This window comes from Phascolarctos cinereus, unplaced genomic scaffold (assembly GCF_003287225.1).
Source record: "Phascolarctos cinereus isolate Bilbo 61053 unplaced genomic scaffold, phaCin_HiC Scaffold_4;HRSCAF=312, whole genome shotgun sequence".
In the NCBI taxonomy this organism is placed as follows: Eukaryota; Metazoa; Chordata; class Mammalia; order Diprotodontia; family Phascolarctidae; genus Phascolarctos; species Phascolarctos cinereus.
Genome location: NW_027555847.1, coordinates 119660478 through 119670363, shown reverse-complemented (window position 1 = coordinate 119670363; position 9886 = coordinate 119660478). Strand labels below are relative to the sequence as shown.

The 9886-nt window shown below is 35.5% G+C and overlaps 1 pseudogene; it reads left to right on the top strand.

Moving 5' to 3' along the window:
• The first annotated feature begins 4753 nt into the window (after window positions 1–4753).
• On the top strand, window positions 4754–5233 carry LOC110221610 (large ribosomal subunit protein eL21 pseudogene; annotated as a pseudogene).
• The last annotated feature ends 4653 nt before the right edge of the window (window positions 5234–9886 follow it).

Genomic DNA, 9886 nt, shown 5'->3' with positions numbered 1-9886 from the left:
TTTTCTTTTCTATTTTTTCATTCTTTATATTTGTCTTGTTATTTCTTGGTCTGTTTTAATTTCACTGGCTTCCCCTTGCCCAATTCTAATTTTCAAGGAGTTGCTTTCTTCCTTAAGATTCTGGATCTCCTTTTTTTCAGTTGGTCAACTTTCTTTTCATAATCATCTTGTTTTTCTTGGATTGTTCTTTTTTTAAACATTTTTTCCTCAATCTCTCTCATTTGCCTTTTAAAATCTTTTATAGTTCTTCTATGAATTATTTTTGGGCAGATGACCATTTGACACTACTCTTTGGAGTAGGAGAGGATTTTTTTGCTTCAAGATGAACCCAGGTATTCTCTATTCCCATTGTAACTTTCTATGATTGGGTTCTTTCTCCTTTGCCTGCTTATTTATTTATTTTAATTTATAGTAGCTTGTTATTGTAATCACCTCTAGTCCTGGGGTATGACGGATAGTGCCTCTTGCCTCATATCCTCCTTCAGTTCTCCCCTCTGACCTGGAACTGAAACCAAGAACTCCACCCTCCTATAAGTGCCCACAGCTAGTAGTGTCTTGCACTGCTGCTTCTGTGATCACCTAGTGTGTGCTGGTTCCTTCTCCCCCTACGTGGCATCTCAGTGGTTCCATCAGTATTTCCCTGCTCAGACACCTGACTCCCCACACTATCCAGAAGGCAAACATTCCTGTGCCTAGGGCCAAGGCTATCTCCCAACCCAGCTAGCCCCAGGGCTCACTGCTTGATGTTTTATCTGAACTAGCCTGAAGGTGTTTACACTTCTGTAATGGAAAGGATTACATACTGTGCAGATTCAATTTAGTTTCAGATCTCAAGATGTAATGACACTGTACTCAGGATAAACTTAACGGATAATCACATTTATTTGCAATGATTAATAATGATTAAGAACCACACAAGCAATAAAGGTAAGAATAACGTTCAATGCAATAAGTAATAATCAACATAAAGGAAAGCAGGAATAAGAAAAGAAAGGATACACACTCACTGACCAGGTGAGCTCAAATACCTAATAGACCAGAGAGACTGGAGAACAGCCCAAAAGGTCTGTTCAGGGAGGCAATGTGGAGCATCCGACCCTGGGATACAATGAAAGCCATGCACGCGATCTGCTTCCAGCAAAGAATCAGTGTCCCTATCTTTGCAATCAAAGTCTCCAAAATCTTCCTTTCCAATGACCATTTTTATATCCATGTAAACCAGGGAAAAACAACCTTGATATTTTGTTTTGTGTATGTCTCCTTGGTGAATACTCAGATCCAGGGTACATACAGATTCTAACAATGGTTGGAGCTTGATCAGAGCTCCAACTACCTATTTATTGTGTAATTGTTCAAGGAGTGATCAATTCCTTGGACAATGACATGCTTTTCTGAAGAAAAATGTTCCTTGAGATAGACTGTTTTCCCAGGTAACATTGTTTAGTTGTTACTTAATGTTCCAGTCTCCTTGATCCTGGCCACACTTTGATGACTCCATTTTATCTGTATGTCAGGTCATGAGGCAGTTACACTGTTAGGTCATAAGACAGTTACACAGGGGGCTGGGGAGGATCTATCCTCCTCAGTTTTCCTTACAACTTCACAGGGACTAAACCTCAGATCTTCTCTGGTTGTCCTGAGAAGACTACTGTTCTTTTCCAACTCTTTATTTTTACTGCTCTACACTTATCCTGAGACACTATTTTGTCTTGTTTGTGGAGGAAATCTGGACAGCTTGGAATTATCTGACTTACTCCACCATTTTCTAGAATCCTCTTGATTGGGATGAATTTACCCACAAAATGGAAACAGCAGGATGGATTAAAAATCTGAATTCAACAATATATCACTTTCAGGAAACAATAAAAATGAGAGAAACACACAGAGACAAAATGAAGGGCTGGGATAAAATTTATTATGTAAAAAAAAATCAAGATCTCAGACAAAGTTAAAGCTAAAATAGATTTAATTAAAAAAGAAAAATAGGGAAGCTACACTATGTGTCACCAATATTATTCAATATTGTTTTAGACCATTTAAAATAACTAGACAGTATAAACTACCTGAGAGAATCCCTGCCAAAACAGATACAGGAACTACATGAACATAAATATAAAACACTCTTTATATGAATATAGATTTAAATAACTGGGAAAATATTCATTGTTCATGGGTAGGCAAAGTCAATATAATTAAAAAAAACCAATTTTACCTATTTATTCAATGCCATCCAATTAAATTACTAAAAATTTATTTTCCTGAGTTAGAAAAAATAATAACAAAATTCAGTTGGAAGAACAAAAGGTCAAGAATTTCGAAGAAACTAAGGGGAAAAAATGTAAAGGATGAAGATTCAGCAGTACCAGACCTTAAACAATATTATAATTCTCTCTCTTTCTCTCTCTTTCTCTTTCTCTTTCTCTCTCTCTCTGTTTATAGATATGTTTTTATATGTATACATATGTGCTTTTAGTTGTTGCCTTCTCTAGGCCAGGGGAAGAGAAAGAGGGAGAAAAAGAATATAAAATAAAAAGTGCACAGCAGAGAACAAAAGAAAACCTAGAAGGAAGCACAGAAAAGCTGGGTAACTTTGAAAACAATATGTAGGACTTATTACACAGGTTTTTGTGAAATGGAAATTTATTTTTTATGCTAAATCCTCTCTTACATTCTGCTATATGCATGGAAATTATTTTGAATTTAAACTTAAAATGAATAAAGATAAAACAAAATGAAAGCATTGAGGGATAGATTTTCAAGATATCTCAAAGAGAACAAGATTCCATATGACTATAAAAAATAATGAGTAGGGCACAGTCAAGATGGAGGGAAAGATCTCATGGAGGAACTCAAAAAGGAGCTTAAAAATCATATGAGAGACGTAGAAGAAAAATTGGGAAAAGAAATGAGAGTGATACAAGAGACTTATGAAAACAGTCTGGAAAATTGCTTATAAAGTAGAATTTGCCAAATAACAAAGGAGATACAAAAATCCACTGAAGAACACAACTCCTTAAAGAATACAACTGGCCAAAAGGAAAAGAAAGTACAAAAGCTAATTGAGGAAAACAATACCTTAAAAGTTAGAGTTGGGCAAGTAGAAGCTAATGACTCTATGAGATATTATGAATCAATCAAACAAATTCAAAAGAATGAAAAAATGGAAGAAAATGTAAAATACCTCAAGGGAAAAACAATTGACCTGGAAAATACATGCAGGAGAGATAATATTAGAATCATTAGACTACCTGAAAGCCGTAATCAAAAGGAGGACCTGGACAGCATCTTTCAAGAAATTGTCAAGGAAAACTGCCCTAATGTCCTGGAACCAGAGGGCAAAATAAGCACTGAAAGAATCTACCATTGACTTCAGGAAAAAGATCCTAAAATAAAAAAACCAGAGAACATTATAGCCAAGTTTCAGAAGTATCAGGTCAAGGAAAAAATACTACAAGTGGCCAGAAAGAAACAATTCAAATATTAGATAGTCACATTCAGGATCACACAGGACCCGGCAGCTGCAGCATTAAAAGATCATAGGTTGGGGCAGCTAGGTGGTGCAGTGGATAGAGCACCGGCCCTGGATTCAGGAGGACCTGAGTTCAAATCCGGCCTCAGACACATAACACTTACTAGGCGTGTGACCCTGGGCAAGTCACTTAACCCTATTGCCTAGCCAAAAAAAAAAAAACAGATCATAGGTCATGGAACATGATATTCCAGAAGGCAAAGGAGCTAGGATTACAACCAAGAATCACTTACCCAGCAAAATTAAGCAGAAGAGGAAAGTGGTCATTCAATGAAATAGAAGGATTTCAAGCCTTCATAAAGAGAAGAACAAAACTAAGCCAAAAATTTGACCTCCAATATCAAGACCCAAAAGAAGCATAAACAAGTAAAAAGGGGAAAGACAACAGGGATTCAATAGAGCTAAACCATTTACACACCTACATGGAAAATGATACTTATAACTCTTAAAAAACGTATCAGTAACAGTACAGATAGATGGTATGGGTATAAGGTGAATTTGAGGGAAAGACATAAAAAAATTAAGGGATGGATGAGAAAGAGGAGTACAAAGGGTTCAGAAGAAAGGGAGAGGTAGAATGAGGCAAATTATCTCAAGAAAGACCTTTTACAGTGGAGGGGAAAATGGGAGGGTAGGCAATGGGCATTGCTTGAACCTTACTCTCATCAGTATTGGCTCAAAGAGGGAATAATATACACAATCAGTTGAATATAGAAATCTATCTTACCTGACAGGGAAGTAGGAATGGAGGAGACTAAGTAAAGACAGTGGGGGAGTTGGGAACTGACATAAAGGAGGGCAGATCAGAGGAAGTGGTAGACAGAAGCAAAACTCTGGTGGAGTGGAAAAAGGTGAAAGGAGAGGGTACAAACAGGAGGAAGAATAAGATGGAGGGAAATATACAGGTAGTAGTTATAATGGTGAATATGAATGGGATGAACTCTACCATAAAACCAGAGTAGATCAAAAACCAGAATCCTACAATATGTTGCTTACAAGAAAAGCACTTGAAGCAGAGAGACACACACAGAGTAAAGATAAGGGGCTGGAGAAGAATTTATTATGCTTCAGCTGAAGTAAAAAAAGCAGGAGTAACAAAGCTGATTTTAGACAAAGTAAAAGCAAAAATAGATCTAGTTAAAAGATGTAAGGAAGGAAACCGTATCTTGCTTAAAGGTACCATAGCTTTCCGCCGGCTCCGCCATATTCCAGTGAGTCGTCAAAATGACGAACACAAAAGGAAAAAGGAGAGGGACTCAATACATGTTTTCTAGGCCCTCTGGAAAACATGGTGTTGTCCCTCTGGCTATGTATATGCGAATATACAAGAAAGGTGATATTGTAGATATCAAGGGTAAGGGCACAGTTCAGCATGAAATGCCCCACAAATGTTACCATGGCAAGACTGGACGGGTCTATAACGTTATTCAGCATGCTGTAGGCATTGTTGTAAACAAACAGGTTAAGGGCAAGATTCTAGCCAAGAGAATTAATGTGCATATTGAGCATATTAAGCACTCTAAGAGCAGAGATAGCTTCCTGAAGCGGGTAGAACGATCAGAAGAAGGAAGCCAGAGAAAAAGGCACTTGGGTTCAACTGAAGCACCAGCCTGCTCCACCCAGAGAAGCACACTTTGTGAAAACCAGTGGCAAGGAACCTGAGCTGTTGGAATCAATCCCCTACAAATTCATGGCATAAATGGCTGTAAAATAAAAGCAATAAAAAATTATTGGGTTAAAAAAATAAAATAAAAGGTACCATAGACAATGAAGCAAATCAGGTTAGAAGAGCAAGGAATAGCCCACTTGTCAGATCTATGGGGAGATGAAGGATTCATGACCAAACAAGAAACAGAAAACATTAAGAAATATAGAATAAATAATTTTGATCACATTAAATTGAAAAGCTTTTGTACAAACAAGACCAATGCAAAATTGAATGAGATTAGAAGGAAAGCAGAAAGCTGGGAAACAATTTTTACAGCCAGTGTCTCTGATAAAGGCCTCATTTCTCAAATATATATAGAACGGAGTCAAATTTATGAGAATACAAGCTGTTCCCCAATTGATAAATCATCAAAGGATATGAATAAGCAGTTTTCAGATGATGAAATCAAAGCTATCTATAGGCATACAAAGAAGTGCTCTAAGTCACTTTTGATTAGAGAAGTGCAAATTAAAACAACTCTAAGGTACCACCTCACACCAATCAGACAGGTTAATATGACAAAAGGGAAAATGATAAATGTTGGAGAGGATGTGGGAAAATTGGGACACTAATGCATTGTAGGTGGAGATGTGAACTGATACAACCACTGTTGAGAGCAATTTGGAACTATGCCCAAAGGGCAAACAAACTGTGCATACCCTTTGATCCAACAATACCACTACTGGGTCTGTATCCTAAAGAGATCATAAAAAAGGGAAAAGGACCTACATGTGCAATATATTTATAGCAGCTCTTTTCATGGTGGCAAAATGCTGGAAATTCAGGGGATGCACTCAATGTGGGGAATGGATGAACAAGCTGTGGTATATAAATGTAATGGAATACTATTGTGCAATAAGAGATCGTGAACAGGCACATTTCAGAAAAACTTGGAAAAATTGGTACAAACTGATGCAAAGTGAAATGATCAGAACTAGGAAAACATCATACACAGTATCAGCAACTCAGCTCTTTTCAGCAACTCAAGGAGCCAGGACAAGTACAAAGGATTCATGAAGGAAAATGCTATCCAAATCCAGATAAAGAACTGATGGACTCAGAATGCAGATTGAAGCATATTTTTTCACTTACATTATTTTTCCTCATAGTTTTATTCCCTTTTTTATGTTTCTTCTTCCACAATTGTCATGAACATGATAGCACATGTATAAACTATATCAAACTGCCTGCCATTTTCAGAAGAGGGGAGAGGAAGGAGGGAAGGAGAAAAGTTTGGAACTCAAAATCATATAAAAATGAATGCTAAAAATTGTCTTCATATGTGATTGGGAAAAAGATACTATTTAAATTTAAAAAAAAAAGAAAAATGCAGATTGAATGCAAGCCCACCAAGAATTTCTGGAAGAGTTAAAGAGTTTTAAAAAGAGCAAAAATTATTTTAAAAATCAAATAAGAATGGTAGAGGAAAAATGGGGAAAAAATGAGATTAATGCAATAAAATTATGAAAAGGGAATTAACAGTTTAGTAAAAGAGGTACAAAACTTCACTGAAGAAAATAACTTCCTAAAAATTAGAATTAGTAAAGTAGAAGCTAATGACTCTATCAGATATCAAGAAACAATAAAACAGGGGGCAGTTAGGTGTTGCTGTGGATAGAGCACCGATCCTGAAGCCAGGAGGACCTGAGTTCAAATATGGCTTCAGACCACTTGACACTTAGTAGCTGTGTGACCCTGGGCAAGTCACTTAACCCCAATTGCCTAAAGAAAAAAAAAAGAAACAATAAAACAAAGTCAAAAGACTGGAAAAAGAAAGAGAAGAAAATGTGAGATATCTCATCAGAAAAAGCAACTGACCAGGAAAATGGATTGAGGAAAGATAATTTAAGAATTATTAGACTATCTGAAAATTATGATAAAAAAGGGCCTAGACATCATATTTCAAGAAATTATTAAGGAAAATTGCCCAGATATCATTGAACCAGAAGGCAAAGTAGAAATCAAAAGAATTCACTATTCACCTCCTGAAAGAAACTGCAAAATAAAAACTCCCAGGAATATTATAGCCAGATTCCAGAGCTCCCATGGCAAGGAAAAAATACTGCACATAACCAGAAAAACAATATTTCAGATAACCATGGAGCCACAGTCAGGATCACACAAAATTTAGTAGCTACTATGTTAAAGAAGCAGAGGGCTTAGGATATTATATTATGGAAAGCATAGGAGCTAGGATTACAACCAAGAAAAATTTACTCCACAAAAGTCAATTTAATCGTACAGAGGAAATAATGGATATTTGATGAAATGGAGAACTTTTAAGCATCCCTGATCAAAAGACCAGAGCAGGATAGAAAATTTGACATTAAAGACTCAAGAGAAATATTAAAAGGTAAACATGAAATGATAAAGAACTCAATAAAGTTAAACTGTTTACATTCCTATATAGGAAGATGATATCTGTAACTCCTAAGAACTTTGTAATTATTAAGGAAGTTAGAGGGAATCTACATAGAAAAAAGGCATGAGTATGAACCTATTATATTGGGAAGATTCTTTTTTAAATGAAAGGGTGAGAAAAAAAGATGCATCAGGAGAAAGGGAAAGGGAGAAAAAGAATGGGGAAAATTATCTTACATAAAAGAGGCATGCAAGGAAAGTTTTTACAATGGAAGGGATAATGGGGTGGGGAAGTGGGCAGTGCTTGAGCCTTACTCTCATCTGAACTGGTTAAAAGAGGGAACAATTTACACATACAATTGGGTTTAAAATTCATCTTACCCAACAGGGAATGGTCCAAGAGAGGGTAGTGGTGATAAGATGAAGGATAGATTAAGGGAGACAGTAATCAAAAGCTAAACAGATTTTTGAGGAAGAGACAGGGTAAAAAAGAAGAATAAATAAAAAGAGAATAGGATGCAGGGAAATACAGTTAGCATTCATAACTGTGAATGAAAATGGGATGAACTCACCCATAAAATGGAAGTGGATAACAGAATAAATTAGAAACCAGAATCCAAAATAACTCCTTATAATTGCTTTAATTTCATCTTTGTTAATGGTTTATTCACCCTTTTCATTTTTAATGCTAGTGATTTGATTTTCTTCTCTTTTTAAAAATCAAATTGATCAATAGTTTATCCTTTTTATTGGAATTATGCTCAAAAGGTTATTAAACTGCCCATACCCTTTGACACAAAAATATCACTACTAGGTCTGTACCTCCCATAAGATGAAATAAAAAGAAAAATGATTCAGCTGTACAAAAATATTTATAGTAGCTCTTTTTGTGGTAGCAAAGAATTATAAATTGATATCTATCAATTGGCAAATGGCTGAACAAGTTGTGGTATATGATTGTGACTGAGTACTATTATGCTCTAAGAAATGATGAAGTGGATGGTTTCAGAAAAACCTGGGAAAACCTATATGAGTTGATGCAAAATGAAGTAAGCAGAATTAGAAGAACATTAAACATAGTCACAACAATACTGTAATGGCAAACAACTGTGAAAGACTTAACTACTCTGATCAAGACAATAATCCAAAACAATTCCAAAGTACTCATTATTTAAAAAAAAATGCTATCCACTCCAGAGAGATAACCGATGAACTCTAGGGAAGATTGTAGAATATTTTCTTTCACTTTATATTTCTTGCTTTTTTTTTATAATATGTCTAATATGGAAATATGTCTTACATGACCTCTTCTGTATAATGGTTCATATTTCTTGCTTTTTCAATGAGTGGGGGAAGAGTGGAAGGAAGGGAGACAATTCAGAACTGAATAAAGTCAAAACAAATAATTTTTTAAAAATAAAAAATTTTAAAAGAATCCTTGGACTAGAAAAGAACTTGAGTTTCAGTGAATAATTATATTTCTAAGGATGACTAAGCTGGCAAGCTCTGAACATCATCTGAAAAAATGTTAATACTACCTTTATTCTCTACCTTACGTGTATATTATGGAAATAACCAAGATCACGAATATAAAGTGATTTAAACATATGAGTGAAAAAGGAGCTATGTAATAATTCTGAGTTTTTTTGTCTTTATTAGGAATAAAAATTAGTAATACTAAACTATTTTAATTATTGAAATGAATATTTCAGAATAAGTTATACTGGCTTACCTGAGGGGGAAAAATCATGGGTAGAATTATTTCCAAGGTGACTGAAGGGACATTACTCATCTACCAGGGTACTTTTGCAGTTCTATAAAATCTTCAAGAGAATATTTTGCATATGAGTTGATACCCTTGATCAAAGAACAAGAAAGGCACATGCAAGCTTTCACAGAAAATCTCCTGTATCTTCACGGGTTGAGAGTTAAGCTTTGCAACGTGGATTCCTGATTTTTTTAAATTGACTTGGTTGAACAGAAGGTAGCCTTAAAGGTTCTTCTACAAAAGCAATGTACTTTCTGAGCATAAGCTACAATCATGCAGGATTTCTTGATAGGTCCACCACAGAAATAACTTTGTTCAACCAGTCCTCTGATTATTAGTATCAAACATAACATAAAACAGAGAGACATAAGCTCATTAAGGAGAGTTCAAATGGAAGCAGGAACAGGGGAATGTCTATTTCTTCTCTAGGTCATAAGAAGTTGGATTAGTTTCCTAATATTGAGCTCACATCTCTATAGCTCTTTGAAGTTTACAAAGCACTTTCCTCACCACAGTGGTA